The sequence below is a fragment of the Schistocerca serialis genome, chromosome 3, assembly GCF_023864345.2.
Source record: "Schistocerca serialis cubense isolate TAMUIC-IGC-003099 chromosome 3, iqSchSeri2.2, whole genome shotgun sequence".
In the NCBI taxonomy this organism is placed as follows: domain Eukaryota; kingdom Metazoa; phylum Arthropoda; class Insecta; order Orthoptera; family Acrididae; genus Schistocerca; species Schistocerca serialis.
The window spans coordinates 893,689,885-893,715,207 of NC_064640.1; the positions used below are offsets into that span (position 1 = coordinate 893,689,885).

Below are 25,323 nucleotides of genomic sequence, written 5' to 3' on the forward strand. Positions count from 1 at the left end.
GCAGTATATGCTTATGTCAGAATGTGATCTTTGTCAAGTGCTTTAAAATCAAAGCTCCATCTGTGTTTCACAGTCATTGAAACAATACGGAAGTAGAATCGAAACTCTCCCATACATATGATACACACCGAGCACTGGTTGGCGCACTGGACTCGCATTCGGTAGGATGACGGCCCAAACTCGCGTCCGGCCATCTTGATTTAGGTTTTCCGTAATTTCCCTAAATCTCTTCAAGCAAATTCGTTTCAGGCAAATGCCGGGATGGCTCCTTTGAAAGGGCACGGCCGATTTCCTTCCCAATCCTTCCCTAACCCGAGCTTGCGCTCCGTCTCTAATGACCTCGCTGTCGACGGGACGTTAAACACTAACCACCACCACCACCTTCAAGCAAATTCCGGGATAGTTCCTTTGAATGGGCACGGCCGACTTCCTTCGCCATCCTTCCCTAATCCGATGGGACCGATGACCTTGCTGTTTGATCCCGTTCCGCCAAAGCAACCAAACAACCAACATGTGCTGCATAACCGCTTTATACGTTGAAGCGACATCAGAACAAGTTGACCATTTCTTCACTGATAACATGGGGTGTGCCTGCACCTGTTCTGATGCTGTCTTCAGTTGTATAGCGTGTGATGCAGCACGTATGTAATTTTGTTCCCTCTCCCATGTTGTTTCAACTGCTGTCAGGTGAAAGTGTAGCTTAGATTTTTGAAGCCCTGCATAATGCCCGCACGCAAAAGCATCCGATGGTGTACAACTTAAAATACTATGACCTGCGTACGTAGCGCAAGCGTAGTTGTAGCAGATTTGCATTCGAAACTCAAAATGAAGTTGCCTGACTATTTTGATATCAATGTAACACTTCGTTTTCGAAGAATCTTATTGCGACTTCGTCTAAAAATTTTAAAAAAGAATAGTAACGCAATGGATTTTATGTTTACCAAGCAAAAATTCCAGTTCAAACCTTGCGCAGTATTAGCGCTGTTGTTTTGTGAGTTGTTAGGTGATCTAGATATGTGACAATAGAACGTCGCATCAACATGCATTAATCTTTGGATACACATTAATTATTTTTAAATAAATTCAAATTTTTGTTTTAAGATTCGTTGTCACCGTGATCACTTTCCAGGTCATTAAGTATCGTACTTTTCACTGACAGACAACTTACAGTTCCTTACCTTTCAGAAATATCAAAATAATCTGTCATAAGTTCACTTCGTCGTAATACCTAAAGACCAGAGATCAGTCAACTGTGATAGCTTTACCTCGTACTTGCATTTAAGTTTTAATTTTGGATAGTGAGTACTTTTTGAGTTATTTTCCACCCCGATAGCTGAGTGGTCAGCGTGAAGGATTGCCGTCCTGCGGGCCCGGGATCGATTCCCGGCTTGGTGGGGGATTTTCTCCGCTCAGGGAGTGGGTGTTGCGATGTCTTCATAATCATTTCATCCCCATCCGGCGTGCAGGTCGCCCTATGTGGCGTCGTACCAAGGCGGCCGAACCTGCCCCGCAAGGGGCCTCCCGGCCAATGACGCCAAACGCTCATTTCCATTTTTTTAATTATTTACCCATAGACATAGTGCAAAACAATTTCAAGAAAAACATCTTTAATAAAATGCGCTACACGAACGCATTTTTATTTTCGACACTTGAAATTCATTTATTACAGATCGCAATGTACAAGTCATTGCCGGGCAATACAAATTTAAGTTACTCAGCATGTACGTGCAAGCAGCCATGCCCAAAACAGAACTGTTAGAAAGTTATCATTAATATGTTTTCTTTTAGTATGCCATTAACAGAGAACGGAGTTCTTGGCAAAGCTTCACTTATCTTCTCGCGAGGATCCGCTGTCGGCTCGGAGATAATGCGATCCAGCAACTTGACGACTTTGCACCATGCCCAAAAGATCCGTCAGTATAAACAAAGTCTCCAAGTCGAGCTTGAAAGAAATGGAAGACACCGACAAACGTTTTGAAAGCTTTTGTGAATACAAGTTATAAAATAAAATTTATCAACATGCTAAGAAATAGAAGGTGCGCCTGCAAAGCTCTGCGAATGGTTCAGAAAATATAGGAAAGAAGAGTTACAAACAAAATACCGTCACTGGCCTTCAAAGTAATCGCTGTTAGTATCAGGACACTTCTGACAGGGGCTGTAAAGGTACTAGGAACTGTTAGCAAACGCTTCGTGTGCAATCAGTGGAAGCACCATGGCCACGCATTGTTGGATATCCGCATCATTGCAGGAGATGAGACGCGGCGCTGCCTTTACGATCCGGAGACTGTAACCTCCCCTTTCCTAATCGGACTATTGGACTGCGATATAACTGACCGTGATCGCGTATGCCAAATGAAATTTTACAGTGAGTAAGGCTGTTGCTGCCGAAGGAAAATACTACCCGTTAGTAGGAGGAAAGTGTACAACAGACCCTTCTGAAGGAAGAATCTATTCTAAACCAAATCTAAATACTGATTATAATTTGAAATAGTTGGAAATTTAGTGCATTCGTCACGAACCATACAGGGGGGAAAGGAGTACCACGTAATACTTAATACAAAGGAAATACTGATAAGCAAAAAAAGGATAATTAAACTGTCGCCAGCCTACTAGGGCAATGAATGTCCAAAATCCTAAGAAAGATAACGGCAAAGAAAATTAAGCAAATAATCACTGGCGTGGCAACAGAACTTTGTCACGCTTTTCCAAAACACAACAGTCCATGAGAAAGTAGATGAATCAAAAAGCACTGCGTTTGCTGTTGCTTATTCTGAAATACTAAATTTTGAAAGTAATGTTAAAAGATTGTGCACTCTTAATTTGTGCTGTATCTTTAGATATTAGTTTTGCCAGCGAAATTTTACGTTACTTTATGTGATTGAAGTTGATAATCAAAATTGTAATTAGTTAAGCCTCTGTTGCGGAATTCAAGACTGAACAATTGCTGAAGCAACAAAATTTAGACTGAAACTGGTCATTAGCAAACAAACAAAACTGGAAGAAAGTAGTAACTCAGTTTTCGTATTTTTACGACACTTGGTGACTGCATGGAGCAGACGACACTCGGTGATTGCATGGCAAGGAGAGCGACCCTACCTGGTAATAATGTCTGAAGACAATGACAACACAGGTGCTTTACAAGCTTTAACTATACACCTCAAAAAAGTTTTGCATCACCTCAGTTCCGAGAGTTCCGGAAACTGTACAGAAAATTAGAATAGAGATCAACATAAACATCGTTTCCACCTTTTTTATTGTTCATGAAAACCACACATTCATGTTGTACCACCATACAGCGAGACCTTCAGAGGTGGTGGTCCAGGTTGCTGTACACACCGGTACCTCTAATACCCAGTAGCACGTCCTCTTGCATTGATGCATGGCTTTATTCGTCGTGGCATACTACCCATAAGTACCTCTAATACCCAGTAGCACGTCCTCTTGCATTGATGCATGGCTTTATTCGTCGTGGCATACTATCCATAAGTTCATCAAGGCACTGTTGGTCCAGATTGTCTCACTCCTCAACGGCGATTCGGCGTAGATCCCTCAGAGTGTGTTGGTTCACGTCATCCATAAACAACCCTTTGCAATCTATCCCAGGCATGTCCGAAAGTTTCATGTCTTGAGAACATGCTGGCCACTCAAGTCGAGCGATGTCGTTATCCTGAAGGAAGTCATTCACAAGATGTGCACGATGGGGACGGCAATTGTCGTCCATGAAGACGAATGCCTCGCGAGTATGCTGCCCATATGATTGCACTATCGGTTGTAGGATGGCATTAACGTATCGTACAGCCATTACGGTGCCTTCCATGACCACCAGCGGCGTACGCCGGCCCCCCACAATGCCACCCCAAAACATCAGGGAACCTCCACCTTGCTGCACTCGCTGGACAGCGTGTCCAAGGCGTTCAGCCTGACTGGGTAGCCTCCAGACACGTTTCCGACGATTGTCTGGTTGAAGGCATATGCAACACTCATCGGTGAAGAGAACGTGATGCAAATCCTGAGCGGTCCATTCGGCATGTTGTTGGGCCCATCTGTATCGCGCTGCATGGTGTCGTGGTTGCAAAAATGGACCTCACCATGGACGTTGGGAGTGAAACTGCGCATCATGCAGCGTATTGCACACAGTTTGAGTCGTAACACGGCGTCCTGTGGCTGCGCGAAAAGCATTATTCAACATGGTGGCGTTACTGTCAGGGTTCCTCCGAGCCGTAATCCATAAGTAGCGGTCATACACTGCAGTAGTAGCCCTTGGGCGGCCTGAGCGAGGCATCTCATCCACAATTCGTGTCTCTCTGTACCTCCTCCATGTCCAAACAACATTGCTTTGGTTCACTCTGAGACACCTGGACACTTCCCTTGTAGAGAGCCCTTCCTGGCACAAAGTAACAATGCAGATGCAATCGAACTGTGGTATTGACCGTCTAGGCATGGTTAAACTACAGAGAATATGAACCGTGTACTTCCTTCCTGATGGAATGTATGGAGCTGATCGGCTGTCGGACCCCCTCCGTCTAATAGGCGCTGCTCTTGCATAGTTGTTTACATCTTTGGGCAGGTTTAGTGACATCTCTGAAGAGTCAAAGGGATGATGTCTGTGATAAAATATCCACAGTCAACGTCTGTCTTCAGGAGTTCTGGGAACCTGGTTGATGCAAAACTTTTTTTGATGTTGTACTTCAGGTTATTATTCATGTAAGTTAGTCGAAAATTGTGAAAGAAATGCTACTGGATAATGCCTCTACACTATTAGTTATACTTTATCACTTAACAGTCTTACAATGTTGTAGCTGTGCGGACGGCGAAGAATGTAGCCGACAACAACGCTGAGCTGCTAGTGTTGCTGCTGCTGGTTGAGAACCACGAGTCGTCTCCAGAGCCACGGATAATTGTGGCACAGGCAATAGTTAGAGCTGGCCGCTGTGGCCGAGCGGCTCTAGCCGCTTCACTCCGGAACAACGCGGTTGCTACGGTCGCAGGTTCGAATCCTGCCTCGGGCATGGATGTGTGTGATGTCATTAGGTTGGTTAGGTTTAAGTGGTTCTAAATCTAGGGTACTGATGACCTCAGATGTTAAGTGCCATAGTGCTTAGCGCCATTTGAACCAGTAGTTAGAATTGCAGTTTTCCCACGCCTGTTCACACCTACCTTGCCCTTAGTACTCGCGGGTTAACGAAGTAAGTGCGGCTACACTGGCGCCATCATAGCTACATACCCCGTCTGCGGGAGAGCAAAACAAACACATCGGCACACTTTCATGACCCAAGATGCTCTGCTTCCTCTCTGTCCGCAGAGTGGCAGACTCTCCATCTGCAAAGATAAACAAGGCGCAGCTACTGCCACTTCGTTGTTGCTCTCGATACATTAAAATAAAGTTCCCTTGGCTATTACCCAGCAATTTATAATATTTACATTATAATTACATTCAAATATATGCGTTCACAAATAAATACACTATTACATCGATTACATATTAAATATAGTTTCTGTAATAAAGCGCACAGAATCAGAAGTACAGTACAAGTTATCAATGGATATTAAACGGCGACAAATTTTGGGTGGTGCAGAAGGTACTTACCTGCATTTTCGGTGTTACAAGACCAAGCGACAGTCAATGGCATGGTGTTCATCGTCTTCCCCAGCTCCCACAGATAGAAATCCATGATGGATCAAGCCTTTGCTATCGGAAATGGCGATCAAGATCGCTTTGGTGTTGAATTTTGTCAGCCGACTTCTTTTTTGGATGAGGTGATTACTTTGAAGGACAGTAAAGGTAGTTTGTTTATAACTCTTGCTTCGTTTGTTTTCTGAGAACATTCACCGAAATTTCCAGACTCACCTTGTAGATTATATAACATACTTAATATATCATGTTGTTATTGTTGTTGTGCTCTTCAGTCCTGAGACTGATTTGATGCAGCTCTCCATGCTACTCTATCCTGTGCAAGCTTCTTCATCTCCCAGTACCTACTGCAGCCTACATCCTTCTGAATCTGCTTAGTGTATTCATCTCTTGGTCTCCCTCTACGACTTTTACCCTCCACGCTGCCCTCCAGTACTAAATTGGTGACCCATTGATGCCTCAGAACATGTCCTACCAACCGATGCCTTCTTCTAGTCAAGTTGTGCCACAAACTCGTCTTCTCCCCAATTCTATTCAATACCTCCTCATTAGTTATGTGATCTACCCATCTAATCTTCATGGAAGCGGTAAAACTCATTGTTTTGCAGCTTCAGACGCTATATCACTACGTCGCCTCCTCGCTAGATTCGCGATACACACTGAGAAGCCCAAACATTATGACGACTGCCCAACGCGCTGGATGCCGCCTGGTGGCGTTGCGGGCACGTGACGCGGAACAAAAGCATTTAAGCGGAGCAGCCACGGACGGGGGATCGCCCTAGCGAACATATGGGCTGCAAATGGGAAAATCCATTGAGATAAGCGACTTTGACAATGGGCAGATTATCATTACGCAGAGCCTGTGAATGAGTATTTCGAAAATGGCGAATCTGGTCGAATGTTTGCGTGCTACTGTCGTGAGCATCTATGGAAAGAGGAAGAACTACCATGAACTACCACTAGGCGCCAAATGGTTGGGTGACCACGAGTCTTCACAGAACCTGGGGTTCGGAGGCTTGTCTGCTCTGTAAAGCAGGATAGATGGTGATTTGTGGTATTTATACCGAAAGAGCACAAAGTTAGTGCACACACAAATGTTTCGAAGCACACCATTCACAGTAAATTGTTAAACATGGATCTCCGACAAGACCACCCCTACGTATTTACATGATGACCCTGCGACATCGTCAGTTGCGATTGCAGTTTGGCACGGTCGATCAATGGAAACCTGCCGGCTCTTCGGGTGAATCATATTTTTGCTACAAGAGGTCGCTGATCGTCTCCACGAACGTCCTCATCGAGGTGAACGGCGGCTCGAAACGTGCAGCGCACCACGGACGCAGGGTGGTGGGAGCAGTATTATGCTACGAAGACATTCTCCTGCGCTTGTATGGTACCTGTGGTAGCAATCGAAGACACGCTGACAGCTGCGAACCACTTGTATCCCTTCATACTTGATGTCTGCACTATGCACTGTCTTGCACTTTAATGTTTTTAAAGATTAAATTTGTCAATAAGTTCCTCACATATTACTTCAGCACATGTTTATTTATTAATAGTTATGCGCAGAATCATACTATATCATCTTAACTCCTTGACAGTTTAAAGTTAGTACACATTTCACGTAACTAGTTTCCATTTTAGCCAACGGCCTTCCCTGCAGTGATAACACCGGTTCCCGTCAGATCACCGAAATTAAGCGCTGTTGGGCTGGGCTAGCACTTGGATGGGTGACCTCCGGTCTGCCGAGCGCTGTTGGCAAGCGGGGAGCACTCAGCCTTTGTGAGGCAAACTGAGGAGCTACTGCCGGCCAGATTGGCCGAGCGGTTCTAGGCGCTACAGTCTGGAACCGCGAGACTGCTACGGTCACAGGTTCGAATCCTGCCTCGGGCATGGATGTGTGTGATGTCATTAGGTTAGTTAGGTTTAAGTAGTTCTAAGTTCTAGGGGACTGATGACATCAGAAGTTAAGTCCCATAGTGATCAGAGCCATTTGAACCATTTGAGGAGCTACTTGATTGAGAAGTAGCGGCTTCGGTCTTGGAAACTGACCTACTGCCGGGAGAGCAGTGTGGTGGAAACGTGCCATTCCATATCCGCGTCCAGTGACGCCTATGGTTGAGGATGACACGGCGGTCGGTCGGTACCGTTGGGCCTTCATGGCATGTTCTGGAGGAGTTTAGTTCAAATGGTTCAAATGGTTCTGAGCACTATGGGACTTAACTACTGAGGTCATCAGTCCCCTAGAACTTAGTACTACTTAATCCTAACTAACCTAAGGACAACACACACATCCATGCCTGAGGCAGGATTCGAAGCTGCGACCGGAGCGGTCGCGCGGTTCCAGACTGTAGCGCCTAGAACCGCTCGGCCACTCCGGCCGGCGAGGAGTTTAGTCTTTAGTTTCTGTTTTGAGGTACCTATCACACCTGCTCTGTTATAAATCACCACTTATGACAGCACAATGTTTTATTTGCCTTTCTATGGCCATATTGCCATATTCTACTTTTAACCGACTCATTAGGACAAAGTTCTTTCATAATTAGATACCATTACCTTAATCCTATTCCAATACTACTACGTGTCTTTTTAGAATATTAGAACATGATTGAGATTACGTGTTACATTCAAGGGTGGACGAAAGCATAGAAACACCGAAAATACAACACATTACCATGTGTACGATGTAGGAAACCCGCTGCTATTCAAAACAACTTGCAGTCGTCTTAGATTGGATAAATATAGGTCCTGTATGGTTTTCAAAGGGATCTTATACCATTATTTCTGCAAAATATTGGAACGTTCAAGTAACAATGATGGTGGTGGATAGTGATCACGTGCACTTCTCTCCAAACTAGACCACAAAAGCTCAATATTTTTGAGATTTGGTGAGTGTGGTGGCCAGAGAATGAGCAACAATTCATCCTCGTGCTGCCCAAAACAGTCCTGGACGGTGCAAACTGTGTGAATAGTGGACCCGTCGTCCTGGAACACAGCATCACCATGGGGGAACAAACGTTGTACCGTGTGTAACGAGAATTATACGTATAAGAATTTTTTTCTTTATGGATTTAGATAAATTAATAATAGCAATGTGTTGAATTTCTTTTTCGATTCTTTTCGTGTCATGTTAAAGAAACTGTGAGTAACTTTTGAAACGAATATTATTTATGTTAGATTTCAAATAATGTGGTAATCAAAGGAAAGTGTATTTAATGTTAAAACTATTGTAAGATGTGAAAATTGTAATTTATACACTTGGTCCATACGTAGGTAATGCATTAGGATATGTGTAGTAGAAAACCTGTGGTGAATACCCTACCTGTAGGGGAGCGGGAAAGGGTGGAGGCAGGCGAGGCGGGAAAACGCACACAGGGCGCGGTTCGGCACAACGGGCTCAGTAACACAGTCGGAGGCGAGCAACAGTCGGAAGTACACGTACTGTACCGAGGAGGCTACCCAGGAAAAGTGGATTCCATTGAGCCTCGGATGAACCGATTCCGACGACTACTTGGCATGGCTATATTCTGAGGCACAAAATTGGAAAGATTACGACGCTAAGAAGATGGAAAGTGCCGATGTTGTGTGAGCCTTAGCCGTGCTTACATGTGTGCCGTGCTGCCCGCTATCTCGCTGCCCGCCAACCGCCGCACCGACTTGCACAGGTCAAACATTTATTTCATCTTTAGAAGTGTATCTGTGTGGACCAGTGTCGAAACTGTTTCTAATGGTTCAATAACGTGACTTTCACCAGAATTGCTTTAGCCATGACTTATCCTGATCACTGACCTAGACAGGATCCTTACCTCGTATTGTGCAATCCGAGTATCCTAAACTGAAAGTTTAATATTTGTGTTAATGAAAATTATCAGCAGATTAATCTATGCCATAAAGGAATCTATAGTTCTGTGTGCTGTTGCAAATATTGGTAAAGAACAAAAGAGTTTTTGTTGGATTGAGTTAGCGATGTTATTTAATTAATTTGAGACAGAAATAATGACAGTTAAATTATTCAGAAGTAAGACAAAAGAGTAGTTATCCAGAGATTGATAATTTTGTGTGTTAATTTGCCTTCAGTACTAGATAGTTTCAGAATAACGACTACAACAGTTTCAGGGCCTCCCCCGTTTGCTCTTGTTCATTCGTTCAAACCTTGATGTGTACTGATCAAATTTGACCAGTAAAGCTAAATTCTATATTAATCCTGAATGTATTAGAGTTTTTCCATTATTCATAATGATATTGTGTGTGTACTTTTAAGATTGTCGACGCTAGGGCAATCTATGCCCGATTTCAGTCTGCTCAACATACAAAATGCAGTTCGTAGTAATCATTACTGTGTGGTGTTGTGTAAATGTAGCTCGTCCAAATTAGTACCAAAAAGATAAAACTTTAGTTCAGTGGATTTTTCGGGTTCCAAACTTTGCCATATAACGCATCATTACTACGTGTTACTATGCTTGTACATGCACCCACCTGTACAAGGAAAAACTCACTAATTGCCTAAGTAGGCTGGCGACCGAATTGTTAGTTATAGGTAGCATCTACTGTGTGTACTTCTTGTCCATGCGAAAGAATAATTATACTGTACATTTGCTTGATGCATCACTGTAGTTATTGACTGAGTATAAGTCCGATCTTGCTTCTATTAGGTACACACGGTCAACTTTTGTACTAAAATCCTTGTTCATAAGGTGAAGCCCGTGAACTTATTACAGTACAGGCTTTATATAGCTAACCTACGTCCGAGTAGGGCGGTAGTGTTACAAGTGGCTTCCCGGTGACAGGACATCCATCTGTTGTCGGTTACAAATTAATGTAAATACCGAACAGTGGATGTTCAGTGGCACGAATAGCAATAAAGTTCAGTAAAAGAAACTGCAGTGTGAGTCAAGTATAATAGTGTGGTATAGTTGGCATTTAGTATGGACAGAAACGTAGAGGGGGTAGATGCGCCGAGCGAAATGGAGAATGCGGCTGGTAGTAGCCGGAGTTTACGCGGCCAGATAACAGATGGCGTTAGCGAAAGACAGTTGGCGTACATACAATACCACGAACATGTCAATGAACAGATTGAAAGGTTGAGATCGCCTCGGACACAGCAAGGAAAAAACAAGAAGTAGAAGGTAACTTTGTAGATGATAGTGGTTATGTGAATGAGTCCACTGACATGTTTGATTCTCCACAGATAAAGAAAGAACCGAAAGAAACTTTTGAAGTAGGATCGGAAAACACCGATTCCGTAGAACAAAACAGTGTGAAAATTTTAAGCATAAACGATTTATTTGAACAATTAACCAAACAAATTTCAGGACAGAGTGAGCAGATCAAAACACAGAATGATCAGCTTAAAACACATGTTGATCAGCAGCTCACAACACAGAATGAGCAGCTCAAAACACACGTTGACGAGCAACTCAAAACACAGAACGAGCAGCTCAAAACACACGTTGCAGAGCAGCTCAAAACACAGAGTGATCAGATTAAAGCACAGGTCGAAGGACAGGGAATTAAAATTAGTAAACAAATAGAACAGGTAGAACGAAAAGTGGGTAATTTAAGTTCTGTGGTAAATACTCTGAAATTTGAAATTGATACCATTAACAAAAATATGGATACTATGCAGGAGGAAATTGGTAACATTAATAGTAGATTTGATGTTGAAATTTTCAACATCCAAGAGAAAGTAGAACCTCTGGTTGAAACTAAGGTAGACGAAAAAGTTTTCGGTCTTAAAACTGAGATCGTGAACGAATGTCAACACGGGATATCACAATTGAAAAAGGTAGTTTTAGACACTGAAAGGGATTTAAGTAAAAAAGTAACCGGATGTGTTCACAATTGTGAACAAAATACTACGAAAATTCAAGGCAGAATTTTCGATCTGGAGAGCAAAATTAAAGATAGGCCTGGTGTTGTCTGTAATGGCACACCAATTACGAAGCTATTAGAAGGCGAGGAACGCTTCGATCCAGCCAAGAAACATAACGGGTGGCATCCGTTAGATTTTATCAAAAATTGCGAGAGAGTATTTCCTGAGCACTTATCTGATCAGGAAAAGATAAACGTTGTAATTAGCGCCTTAGCGGGTGATGCTAAGCGCTGGGGAATAAATTTAAATACCGAACGAATGACGTTCGAGGAATTTAGGCAGAGATTTACGGAAGAATATTGGTCTGAACAAAAGCAGGACCATTTATGGCGCGAGTTTATCATGGCCAAACAATATGATAACAGGGGCAGGAATTCTTTGAAAGATTTCTGCGAGCATTGGTACCGAAAATTGACGCATTTAAAAAGTCGAAGATCAGATTCAGAAATTATCTGGGAGTTATATAAAAAGCTTCCAGAAGATTCAAAGAGGTATGTAGGAAGCAATCATCGCAGCTTCCAAGCATTTCTAGAAAGGGTCGAAGATGAAGACCATTGGCGCGAAAGTCGTGCCAATTATCAAAATTTTGGTAACCGTAATAACCGACACAATGACGAACGAAACGACGGCGATGGATTTCGCGTCAATGTAATACAGAGAGGAAGAGGCAGAGGAAGAGGCAGAGGAAATAATCCAGGTCGCGGTAGAGGGTATACCGCGCAAAACAATAACGACGCGGGAAACTAATTTCCGCGAACGTTGTGGGCCAAACGGAAGCGGACAATACATACCGGCCCCGATTCAAGAAAAGATACCGGACCGACCGTAATGTAATGAGACAGGCTAGGGACAGTCATGGAACGCCGCGACGTGTTGTGGCGAAACAAGCGTCAGGTGCGAGCCAGAATGAATCATCGCTGCCGCACAGAGCGCTACATGTTAACAGGCGAGTGGAGCATCAGATGGCAACGGCCCAGCCTAGCAGAACATCTGTTCGGAAAGAAGCCGCTAGCAATACGGCAGCAGTAAGTACGAACGTAGCCGTAAGAGCTGAGGAAAATTTTACGAGTGGTAATTCCGTGGCAAAGGAAACAATAAATGAAACTGTGAATACACGGAGAGGTGCGGTTAGCAGTGTTTGCAATGAGATAAAAGGCGATAATGAATTAGCAGAAGTTACTGATTGGCGTGTGCAGATCGATGATCTGTACAAGGGCCTAAAGCAATGTGAGTGGGAGGATTTTAAAAGGGAGTATGAGGCGGAGAGATTAGTTGGTGGGAAGAGAGATAGTAGGGACGTCCATAAAGTGACGTGGCCCAAAATTGAAGAGGGGAGAATAAATAGCGCCGCGCAAAGTACGCGTGCCGCCAATAGGATGAAGGTTAATGATAGGAAGGATTTGGAGGATGAAATCCTCAGCATTGACGAAGAAATAACTCCTGCTAACAGTCCGCCAATAGTACAAGCTGCTACCGAGAGGCACCGTGTAGAAGGGGTAGATGATTACCTGAAAGTAATTAAAGTCCACGAGAATTACACCGAATATGAAGTCACAGTGGATGTGAATAAAACTGAGGATGAGGCCGTTTTGCCAAAAGAGGAGATTGAATTGAAATCCAAGCCTGACGACAATACAGAGGAAGGACTTAGTGCCTGTATCAGAAAAGCTTTTATGTTAGAACCTGAAAGCGATCCGGAATGGTCGGATTCCGACGATAGTTCGGATGATGAAAGATACATAAATATAGACGAAAATGAATGTACTAACGCTCCTTATTGTGCAAAAGTAGCGTGCTTAAGTGAATCTGATGTTGAGGAAGAGTGTAGTGATGACTCTAGTGAAGATGAATTTTCAGGTGTAAAGGAAAATGAATATACTTTTACTGAAAGAGGGTATGAGAAAATCAGTGGAAATAAAGGGGATGCAGTTAAGTACGATATTGTACCTAACGATGACGACGTATCAAAGCAAAATCCAGACGTTGAGACCGAACAAAGAAAGAAAGAGCCACCTGACGACTCTGTGTTTATTTTGCGAAGAGTTCAAGTAAGCAAAGACTTTGAACTCCAGAAGCCTAAGAAGCCACCAGACTTAAGTGACTGTTTTATGAACCAGAAAAGACTGCCTTGTTAATAAAGAGATTAGGGGGCAGGATGTGGTATTTTTATATATTATTAATATTATGCATGACTTTATTATTACTGTAACTCAGTTTTATCTGAAAGTGAATTATTGTTTGTTGAATTAGAGCCTGGGGCAGATTTATATTGGATTTTGAGAATGTCATGAACACACTGCATCATGAAACTACAGGATTTCCACCGGAAGAAATTTTGTTAGGCAGAAGTAGTAAAAGTTTAATTGAAGAAAAACTAGAGTTTCCACCTTGTACAAGTTTAGGATTGGATCAAAAGAAAGAATTGGTGATAAAAAGGGCAAAGCAAAAAGCTGAATCTAGATCTAAAAGACACAATAAAAATTTAAAGGTTTCAAAATTTAAAATTGGAGATTATGTTCTTTTAAAAACCCACGAAAAGTCTAGTGAACTAAACCATGAAATTTCAAAATTTTAATATATTTATAATGGACCATATATAATACAGAATATTCCACACGACAATGCTTACTACCTGATCTACCCAAAATCCAAAAGACCTTTAGGTGTAAGAAATATTGTGGACCTGAAACTGTATGTACCTAGGAACGAGTAAATGTGCTGTATCTTATGCTGAACCCAAGTTATCGTAAATGTATCTAATCTTTGTAAATGTCTGTATACCCTTGAAAGTGTGCTAATGTAGTTATGTGAGTTTCAGATTACCAATTGTACTGCAACTGTAAAAATGTATGGAGAAAAGGGCTGAAAGAAAGGATAAATGCTATCAGCCAGATAAAAGATGGGACTGTCAAAAATGAAAATGGGCAGTGTATGAACTATAATATGAAGGACTGCCAAATACTAATGAGGGCAGATAAATAATCGATGGAAAATTGTAAATATGATCCAGGAGATGTCCCAATATGAAGTGAAAAGGACTGCCCAAATCCGCATAATAGGCAGCAAATACGTGTAATTAATTTTTTTGAATATATGTGTGTGTGTTTTGTTTAGTAAGTAAGAAAATGGACTGCTATTCAAAGCATGCAGCGATAAATTTTCTTATAGTGTACACAAAATATGGAATGGTTTTTTGTAGTTAAATGTTTGTATTCCAGAATTTTAAATTATTTCTTTGAGAAATTTAGAGAAAATAAGTAAATTGCTATTTTAGTGAGATTGTGATGGGAAGTTGGACTGTGCGAAAGGCGCTTGAGTAAATGACAAGTCAGTATTCTTGAAGTATTAAAAAAGTGTAAACCTATATACAGTGAGCAAAAGGAAATATGTAGTGTAAATCTTTTTGGACAATTAAGTAAAAATTCAGAACCACTGTATAATTGTAAGATTTAGTGTTCCCATAAAATTTGGACTTAAGAAAATTTTCTGGAAACAGGGGCATGTGTAACGAGAATTATACGTATAAGAATTTTTTTCTTTATGGATTTAGATAAATTAATAATAGCAATGTGTTGAATTTCTTTTTCGATTCTTTTCGTGTCATGTTAAAGAAACTGTGAGTAACTTTTGAAACGAATATTATTTATGTTAGATTTCAAATAATGTGGTAATCAAAGGAAAGTGTATTTAATGTTAAAACTATTGTAAGATGTGAAAATTGTAATTTATACACTTGGTCCATACGTAGGTAATGCATTAGGATATGTGTAGTAGAAAACCTGTGGTGAATACCCTACCTGTAGGGGAGCGGGAAAGGGTGGAGGCAGGCGAGGCGGGAAAACGCACACAGGGCGCGGTTCGGCACAACGGGCTCAGTAACACAGTCGGAGGCGAGCAACAGTCGGAAGTACACGTACTGTACCGAGGAGGCTACCCAGGAAAAGTGGATTCCATTGAGCCTCGGATGAACCGATTCCGACGACTACTTGGCATGGCTATATTCTGAGGCACAAAATTGGAAAGATTACGACGCTAAGAAGATGGAAAGTGCCGATGTTGTGTGAGCCTTAGCCGTGCTTACATGTGTGCCGTGCTGCCCGCTATCTCCCTGCCCGCCAACCGCCGCACTGACTTGCACAGGTCAAACATTTATTTCATCTTTAGAAGTGTATCTGTGTGGACCAGTGTCGAAACTGTTTCTAATGGTTCAATAATAACGTGACTTTCACCAGAATTGCTTTAGCCATGACTTATCCTGATCACTGACCTAGACAGGATCCTTACCTCGTATTGTGCAATCCGAGTATCCTAAACTGAAAGTTTAATATTTGTGTTAATGAAAATTATCAGCAGATTAATCTATGCCATAAAGGAATCTATAGTTCTGTGTGCTGTTGCAAATATTGGTAAAGAACAAAAGAGTTTTTGTTGGATTGAGTTAGCGATGTTATTTAATTAATTTGAGACAGAAATAATGACAGTTAAATTATTCAGAAGTAAGACAAAAGAGTAGTTATCCAGAGATTGATAATTTTGTATGTTAATTTGCCTTCAGTACTAGATAGTTTCAGAATAACGACTATAACAGTTTCAGGGCCTCCCCCGTTTGCTCTTGTTCATTCGTTCAAACCTTGATGTGTACTGATCAAATTTGACCAGTAAAGCTAAATTCTATATTAATCCTGAATGTATTAGAGTTTTTCCATTATTCATAATGATATTGTGTGTGTACTTTTAAGATTGTCGACGCTAGGGCAATCTATGCCCGATTTCAGTCTGCTCAACATACAAAATGCAGTTCGTAGTAATCATTACTGTGTGGTGTTGTGTAAATGTAGCTCGTCCAAATTAGTACCAAAAAGATAAAACTTTAGTTCAGTGGATTTTTCGGGTTCCAAACTTTGCCATATAACGCATCATTACTACGTGTTACTATGCTTGTACATGCACCCACCTGTACAAGGAAAAACTCACTAATTGCCTAAGTAGGCTGGCGACCGAATTGTTAGTTATAGGTAGCATCTACTGTGTGTACTTCTTGTCCATGCGAAAGAATAATTATACTGTACATTTGCTTGATGCATCTCTGTAGTTATTGACTGAGTATAAGTCCGATCTTGCTTCTATTAGGTACACGCGGTCAACTTTTGTACTAAAATCCTTGTTCATAAGGTGAAGCCCGTGAACTTATTACATTACAGGCTTTATATAGCTAACCTACGTCCGAGTAGGGCGGTAGTGTTACACGTGGAATGGACCTGTTCAGCCAAAATGATAACACAATCCTAGGCAGTAACGCGAACTCGCATAGTAACCATGGAGGAATGGAATACCACGATGTGGTTGCCCATTTCACCACCGACCCACGCCACATTTCACTCTTTGAATGTAAATACGGCCAGAAGTTGTAAACAGTGGGCTACAATATTCATCGGATCAAATGACTTTCTTCTGCTGCTCCATAGTTCAGGTTTATGGCCACGTTTTCCAGTTACGGGCATTTGCTTCACTGATGAGTGGTTTTGGAATTCCAGCACGTCTTGCAATTGCCTGCTTACGGAGCTTTCTTTGTGTCGTTTTAGTGCTGACAGGGTTCGCGAGTGAGACATTCAGTTACTTAGTCGTCCTCTTATTTTTCGGCACAATCGTCTTCAGTGACTGTCTGTCGCGATCACTCAACACACATTTTCGTCTGCATTTTGACTTAGCGTATGATGTTTCTCCTCTTTCCCTGTATGCGGTATAAATCTTCGATATGGTGCCTTTTGAAACACATCCACTACAGCTATCTTGGTTGGGCCGGTATCAAATTTCGTTGTCAAAGATTTGATCAAAGATGTGATCAAATATTCCGTCAAATATATTTGACAAAGATCTTTGACGTAGCTCTAGAAGGGGTATTACACTGTCATCATATTTTTCGTCAAAGTTCAAGATGGCTGACAACAACTTGTTATTAACTGCAGCAGTTGCATGTACCACAATTGCACTGTGTGCACATGCGGAAGAGAAGCGGGGGGGGGGGGGGGGGGGAAGAATGGATGGGCATACATTTCTGTATGTGCTCAATGAAGTGTATCCTCATATCACAAAGCACAATATTCACTTAAGAACGGCTACATCTGCTGAAGACAGGCTCACTGTAACACTCCGATTCCTTGCTACAGGAGAGGGTTAGGTTAGGTTAGGTTAGGTCAGGTCAGGTTAGGTCAGGTCAGGTCAGGACAGGACAGGACAGGACAGGTCTCCGATCTTCTTAATCTATTTTTGTATTCAGCGTGCTTCACGTTGTAAAGCGCCTCATCAGCTTCATACATCTATTAATTTTGTAGTTGTCGGCACACACAAATTGTATTTACCGGCAATGTTTATAAAAACACTACAGACGACAGAATGCTGCAGCGATGCTAGCGCTTCATGTGGTAATATGTTACATTGCAGTGAACAGAAGACAAGAGACTTCTTTGATCAAATCTACAGCGAGGCCCTAGATTTGATCAAATATTGGACGACATTTGACCAAGTTCCCTATTACACCATCAAATATCTTTGACAAAGATATTGCACAAAGATATTTGACAAAGAAATTTTATAGTGTAATACCGGCCTTAGGGAAGCACGGCGCCCCCCCCCCCCCCCAAACGAGCACCTGCAGTTTGCCCACATTCGAATTCACTTCACTCCGACAAAGTGCACTCACATCTACACAGATCACTATTCTGACCACGTCTGACACTTTCAACGCATTGAGGACATTGCAAAGGTGCCATTCGGGGTCAAATACAACAGGGCAACCTGCAGGCTTGGCTTGGATCTGCATTTATGTTCAGTCACGCGTTTCTCTCGGTGTTTCGATATTTTTGTCCAACCTCTGCTGTTTCATTCATATTCAGCTCTGAATTATTTTTGTCTTTTATAAAGAATCACTGCAAGCGTCTGTCTTTTAACAGTTATTAGATTATAAATAGAATCATAAAGCCCATTGATTCTCACTTATACGAGATTTTTTCTTTCGATGCATTGTTACAAAAAAAGTGTCTTTAAACTGCTGTTCATTTACAAGGCATCACTAGCTGCATTTTTGCATTATACGTCGTACAAATAGACCTTCTTATTTTTATTCTCTAAAGGCGACTCGTGAAGTTTTATTATATTCGTGATCTGAGCCACAAAAAATGCAAGAATTTGTCTTGAGGACGGCGTACAAGACTGATTCGTATCATGAAATTGGCAGAATTAGATTCGCTTTACTTCCTTCTCTTATAGCTATGAGCTAATTATCGACTACTGACGCATAATCCGACTGCAAGGTTCTCAATTAATTGATTAGTTGTTCGCTTATAATGATTAGTGATCGTACTCTCTGAGATGTAATTCACTTTAGCGCTATACTATTGTTTATCGATCATAATCTATGTGAACACTGCTGTCACGCTGACATGCCATTGAAAAAGGTTTCGGAAAACCTATGAAGTATGAGATAATGCTCATAAAAGCTTCCTTTCAAATCTTATTTTTACAAACTGGACTAATTGGTTAACCACACAGGCGATCTAGACTGTTTTATTCAAACGATTTTAATATAATCAACGTCCTTTTACATACCTACAGCCTCACAAAATAAGCTTCAGTTAGATTAGTATTGTTACAATTAGGCTTGCCATCCATGTCAAATTATGTAAGCTCAACCATAATACCATTCAGTATATTTCAAAAGTACTAAACGCTCTTTTTATATAAAAACTTATACTTTGTCTAACGATGATTGCAAGAGACACACTTTTGGTCAATATGTTCAGAATACATTGCTTCTACCATATTTCTGTATTCACATTAAATTACTCTTTTTCTTTTAGTACCGGTATGTCAGTCTACTTATTTTAATTTCAGATATTAATGTATTACATTTCTCGTAAAAGTACTTGAACTCAGTTGAATCTAACATGGCAAACTAGCACCTCGAATTAGGTGTTGGAGTTCACACCATTGTATTTCTGCTTAAGATTAGGGGGTTTTGTTGTTCACTGGTTATTGATTTGGCACAACAATTTTTCCTTTATGACATGTATGAACAATTTACACATGTTACAAGCCTAAATTTTACTTATGTATGCTTCTTCCAACAAGTGTCACAACTATGTTTTACCAGCCCCATCTGCTCTTAAATTGAGGACATTTGGTCCTTGGACAGATTGCTTCTGCAAGGGATGTCATGTGATTTGCTTATCCTGCTAAATCCCCAATATCTTTTATTACATCACTATAATGAGAACCTTTTTCTTGCCTAGCCTAACAAAACGTACTATCTGCTATTTCTATCATATTGCATTCCCACAGTGCTCATGACTTAGACAAATATAGTATAGTATTCTGCTTTGTCACCAAGAAAGGTCCAATTCAAATTACCCCACTATTAAATTCTATACCTTCATCACATCTTCCAGGTAAGCATTGCCTCTGCAGCAGCCAGACTTAATGGCTACATAGCACCTTCCCCCAACAATATACTAGTTTCTATATACAGATAGCCTACTTATCCGATCTTAACGGTTTCATAACTCCTTGTTAATGCAGTAGACAATTACATTTAGGCTAAAAGATCATGTATCTGTTATAGTTGTCTCACCAGTGAGTATTCCATTATCCTCAGTGTTTATCCATAGATTGTGATTCACAGCCTGACAACTGCAGAGCAGTATGAGATTTTCACTCTGCAGCGGAGTGTGCGCTGATATGAAACTTCCTGGGAGATTAAAACTGTGTGCCGGACCGACACTCGAACTCGGGACCTATGCCTTTCGCGGGCAAGTGCTCTACCATCTGAGCTACCCAAGCACGACTCACGCCCCGTCCTCACAGCTTCACTTCTGCCAGTATCTCGTCTACTACTTTACAAACTTTACTTAAGCTCTCCTGCGAACCTTACAGAACTAGGACTTCTGAAAGAAAGAATATTGCGGAGACATGACTGGGGGATTTTTCTAGAATGAGATTTTCACTTTGATACGAAACTTCCTAGTAGATTAAAACTGTGTGCCGGACCGAGACTCGAACTCGGGACCAGAGTGAAAATCTCATTCTAGAAACATCCCCCAGGCTGTGGCTAAGCCATGTCTCCGCAATATTCTTTCTTTCAGGAGTCCTAGTTCTGTAAGGTTCGCAGGAGAGCTTCTGCAAAGTGTGGAAGGTAGGATACGAGATACTGGCAGAAGTGAAGCTGTGAGGACGGGGCGTGAGTCGTGCTTGGGTAACTCAGGTGGTAGAGCACTTGCCCGCGAAAGGCAAAGGTCCAGAGTTCGAGTCTCGGTCCGGCACACAGTTTTAATGTGCCAGGAAGTTTCAACAGCTGAGCATTCTATTCTAAATTACCGCTTAATAACTATTAACTAAATAAATAAATCACAAGTAAGTAATTTACAAAGATGTAAAATCCACTTCACATTAATTCTAGGGCCAGTACTTTTCTTCTCAAGATTTTTGATGGTGGCAAACTCCCACAGCTTTTCTACCCACTGGGTTATGATGACTTACACAATACGTTCTACACAACCAACATAACTCCTTATGACCCTTCCTGTGGGTTTTCCTTGAGGTTAGTATCTAGAAATCTTTATATTTTTAACATCATACTACTCTAAGACCGCTCTGCACAATGTTCTGGTAAACAAATTCCCGAAACTTGAAACTTAAGGAAATACTCTTTCTTTAGGCACTTAATTGCACTTCTTGTTGTAGCGGCTTCTAAATGATACAATTGCACGTATTTGGACCAATATTCCAGTACTACTAAAATGTGTGCAAGACACCGTATTCCTTTGGGTAAAGGTCCACAAAATTCAATAGTAATAAGGTTCCACAGTCCTTTTGTATATTACGGGATACGTTTTAAATTTACACTGCAAGTTCATTTGTTTTGCTTGCTGACAAATCACACGACTCGTAATTTAGCTCTCACCAGTCTACCCATATTTTTGCAATAACAGAAATTGTTCGTATGGGTGAAACATTTTTATTCCAAAATGACCATATCCATTATGGGTGTGTGTAACAAAATGCCCTGTTACATATTTAGGCACAGATATCCTCCAGCTAGTACCTTCTAAGCTCATCTCCAAAAAATCATCCCTTCATACCTTAACCAGTAGTCTCTCATCTCTTTAGGGCAGTTATTATTCTCCATAGTGTTTATTGTACTTTCTAAATAATGATCTTCAGTTTCCTCAGCCATAATGGTCAGTTTTAACGATTTTTCATTTACACTCATAGTATTTCATTTAAAAAAAAATAAATGTGAAATTCCCTTCCTGTTCAATCAGTAACAGGTTCATCGTCTAAACCTACTGATAATCTCTATAAGACGTCTGGTATAATGTTTTTGCAATCTTCCACGTTACGGATTTCAAAATTAAATTCCTGTAGAAACAAAACCCATCTCATCAATTGAGGATTTGTTGTTCATTATATATGCGAGAATGAATCTTGTGGTCAGTATAAACTATAGTTTTTCTCCATGCCAATAAATGCAGGAATCTTTTAAATCCTCACACAATGGCCAATGCTGCCTTTTCTGTAACAGGGTAATTTACTTCATGTTTGTCTGTTGGCGAAAGCTATACCTCTATGATTTATATGGTTGTTCTTAAAATCACCTCCAAAAACCTCGCAGCCAATTTCATATACTGAGGCATCGGTGGACATTTTAAACACTGCTTCCAACCAAGGATGGTGTAACAAATTAAAATTAAGTAATTCCTTTTCTTTCTCGTCAAATTTCTTACTTTTCCGATCACCCCATTGTCATTTCGCCCTTTGTTTTAATAAGCCCACTATATTCAGATGTACAATATTTAACCCAGGTAAGTATCTTTTAGAAAAAACTTAAGTTGTTTCCTATCCCTAGGTCATGGGTGTTTTGCAACAGCCTTTACTTTACTTGAGTTAGGTCTTATCCCTTCAGCATTTACAATATGTTCTAAGTACTTTACGTCTTTCGCTCTTGATGGATATTTGGTTAATTTCACTGTAATACTTTCTCAATTTTTTTTAACACTTCTCTTTATGGTTCAGCGTATTCGGGCCACATTTTAAGTGCAATCATTATGTCATAGATTTACAATATTAATTTATGTCATAAGTTTGGTGCTAGGGCTTGGCTCAAGGCTCATATGACTACATTCATAGACACATTTAAATCGCATGAGATGACTTTTAATTGATATGGTCTGCCTTAGAAAAGAAAAGCAGTAGCTGGTGTAGAAGTGTAGTGCAAAGGCACTAGTGAAAATCCTGCCATTAAGTCCATTTAGCTTATATATTTAACATCTAATTTCACTAATATATCCTCAATACTATTAGATCTGCCTTTCACCATTTCAGTGACTTGGTAGAGAGCACGAACGTTAGTATGAGAGATACATTCGTTCACGATTTTCTAACCACGGCAATGGATTGTTCTAAGCACTTAAGAATCTCTCAATGTGTCCCTGGTTGATAATTTAACTTTTCTCTCGACCTGCTGCCTTTTTCAATGCAGACGATATTAGATAAAGTTTTTTAAAGATATCACTAGTTTTACCTTCTCCACTACAATGTTTTCAATCTCCTTTCTGTCTACCTCTAGACGCCCTCACTCTCTCCACCTTTTTCAGATAAATCTATAATATTAGTTCCTGCCCGTCTCTAAGTTATTAATACGCGTAAAATTACATTATATAACTTCCTTCACCATATTTCATAGAGGTGGCAAAAGTGATGTTGTAAAGCACTACAAAGTGAATGATGGAATAAGAAACAAACATTTTTGAACAGACGTAGAGAGCAAACGATTTCGATTTCAATAAGCTTACTGCGGTTGTGGACTCGTACACAAAGATATTAATTTAAAACGGAATATAAATATATCAATTAGTGCTACTTATAATAATGAACATGATTCGGAAAGTTAAGATCGTTTTGTGTCACTGTAGTCTCCCTGTGAACTAACGGCAAATAATCCTTATTCGTAAAACCTTGGTGTGAAATAATAATCCAAACAACATGTTTGCAACAGGGCGCACATTACTTCATTACAAAAAGGACTTCCAGAAACTGAATGCCAGTCTCAAATTCGTCTATTGGTGTGCGCCAAATCGCCTTAGAAATTCAGCAATATCCGGCAGATATGAACTAAACATCCAACGCATTGGTAATTCGAATATAAAACATGTTTCTCATCTTTACCAGCTGTAAACACTAATTGGGTACTATAGGTTACACTCTCAGATTTTTCTGCATATGAATTAGTTATCTGTGAGTAAATTCTGTCCAGTAGAAATGGTAGTAATAACTAGTTAGCTGTTCACAGTATATCAGCGTTGTGCAAAGACTGGCAACTTGGTCATAACATAGAGAAATGCAAAGTTATGCACTTCGCGGAACGTAGACGTGTTCTGTCTTTTTGACAGCCGGATCAGTGAGTTGCAAGTAGAGTCAGGCATCTCATACAAAGACAAGTTATTCATAAGTACCTCTGGGGTTTTAGAAGACGACTGCGTGAAAACTACAAGACATACAGAAAACACACACGTATTAGTCCATGGAGTACCTCTCCAGGTCTTATACTCACATTACAGTTGCTTAATATGGGCACTATTTGTGATGCAGCAAAAGTCAATAGGTGGTTTAGTTAATTGAAGTCACTGACACAAAGTGCCCAGGAAGGCGTGAGAACTGCCTGCTTTGGAAATCTGTCCATTGGGGCGCCTGTATGCAGGTGCGAACTAATTCTGTGTGACAATACAGACAGGATGATCTGTCTACATGTCCTGACATGCCTTCCCCCTGGTGTTACTACGCTACAGAGCGTACTGAAAATCGAATCCTGAATATATGCTTTATCCACTGAAATGTGCCATTTTTCTGTACGTCTTATAGTTTTTACGCAGTCGTCTTCTGATACCCCGAAGATTCTTACGAATAACCCTTTCAAGGGAGCTGTTATAAGCAAACAGACTGTCTGGCAGTGGACTTACCCTTATCCTCCTTGCTACCAGAAATGTTCGTGGATAAGTGAGAGACAGATTTTCTTAAGAGTAAACCATTGGCAAACAATGTTGTATATCAGTACAGATATGTTCGTGATATTCTCTGTATGCAGAATGGTTCCAATAGACAGCTCTACAAGTTCATGGAAAATTTGCATCAATGGCATACTAGCTTAAAGGTCAGTTAGAGGTAGGAGGTTTCAACATTAATTTCATAGACATCAGCTTAAAGATAGAAAACAGTAACCACAAATTTAAAATTTACCGAAAAGAATCCATTACTGACACATTAAACCTAGCTTCCTCTCAACATCCTACAAACATGCAGTATTCCACCACATGATCCATCGTGTTCTTTCAGTTCTCATGTCCACAGAAGAGTACGATCAGGAACTCAATACAATAAAAACAAATGCCACAAGTAATGAATTTGATTCCAACATTATTAACAAATTCTCAATAAAAAACTGAATTCCTATTGTACCCTGTAAACAACATAGAAAGACAGAAAAGAAAATGTTGCAGTTTACCTTTCATAACTAAAAATTCAAATAGGTTAAGTAGCATTGGGATCCAGCACGGCGTTCAGTATTACCCTCCTGAACCCACCGATTCCATATTCTGCTAACAGTCATTGGATCTCGACCTACGCGAGCAGCAACGTCGCGATACGATAAACCGTAATTGCGATAGGCTACAATCGGACCTTTATCAAAGTCGGAAACGTGATGGTACGCATTTCTCCTCCTTACACGAGGCATCACAACAACGTTTCACCAGGCAACGCCGGTCAACTG

At 40.8% G+C, this 25,323-nt stretch overlaps 1 protein-coding gene, 1 long non-coding RNA gene and 1 pseudogene across 3 annotated transcripts in view; 2 read left to right on the top strand and 1 right to left on the bottom strand.

Annotated features, from left to right (window-relative positions):
• LOC126471137 (delta(14)-sterol reductase LBR-like) overlaps nt 1-25,323 on the top strand; it is an 887,948-nt gene that overhangs the window by 478,833 nt on the left and 383,792 nt on the right. The gene's annotated exons all lie outside the window — the stretch shown is intronic.
• LOC126471143 (uncharacterized) overlaps nt 1-25,323 on the bottom strand; it is a 611,803-nt gene that overhangs the window by 192,109 nt on the left and 394,371 nt on the right. The window lies entirely within an intron of this gene.
• LOC126472155 (5S ribosomal RNA) lies at nt 7,276-7,393 on the top strand (annotated as a pseudogene).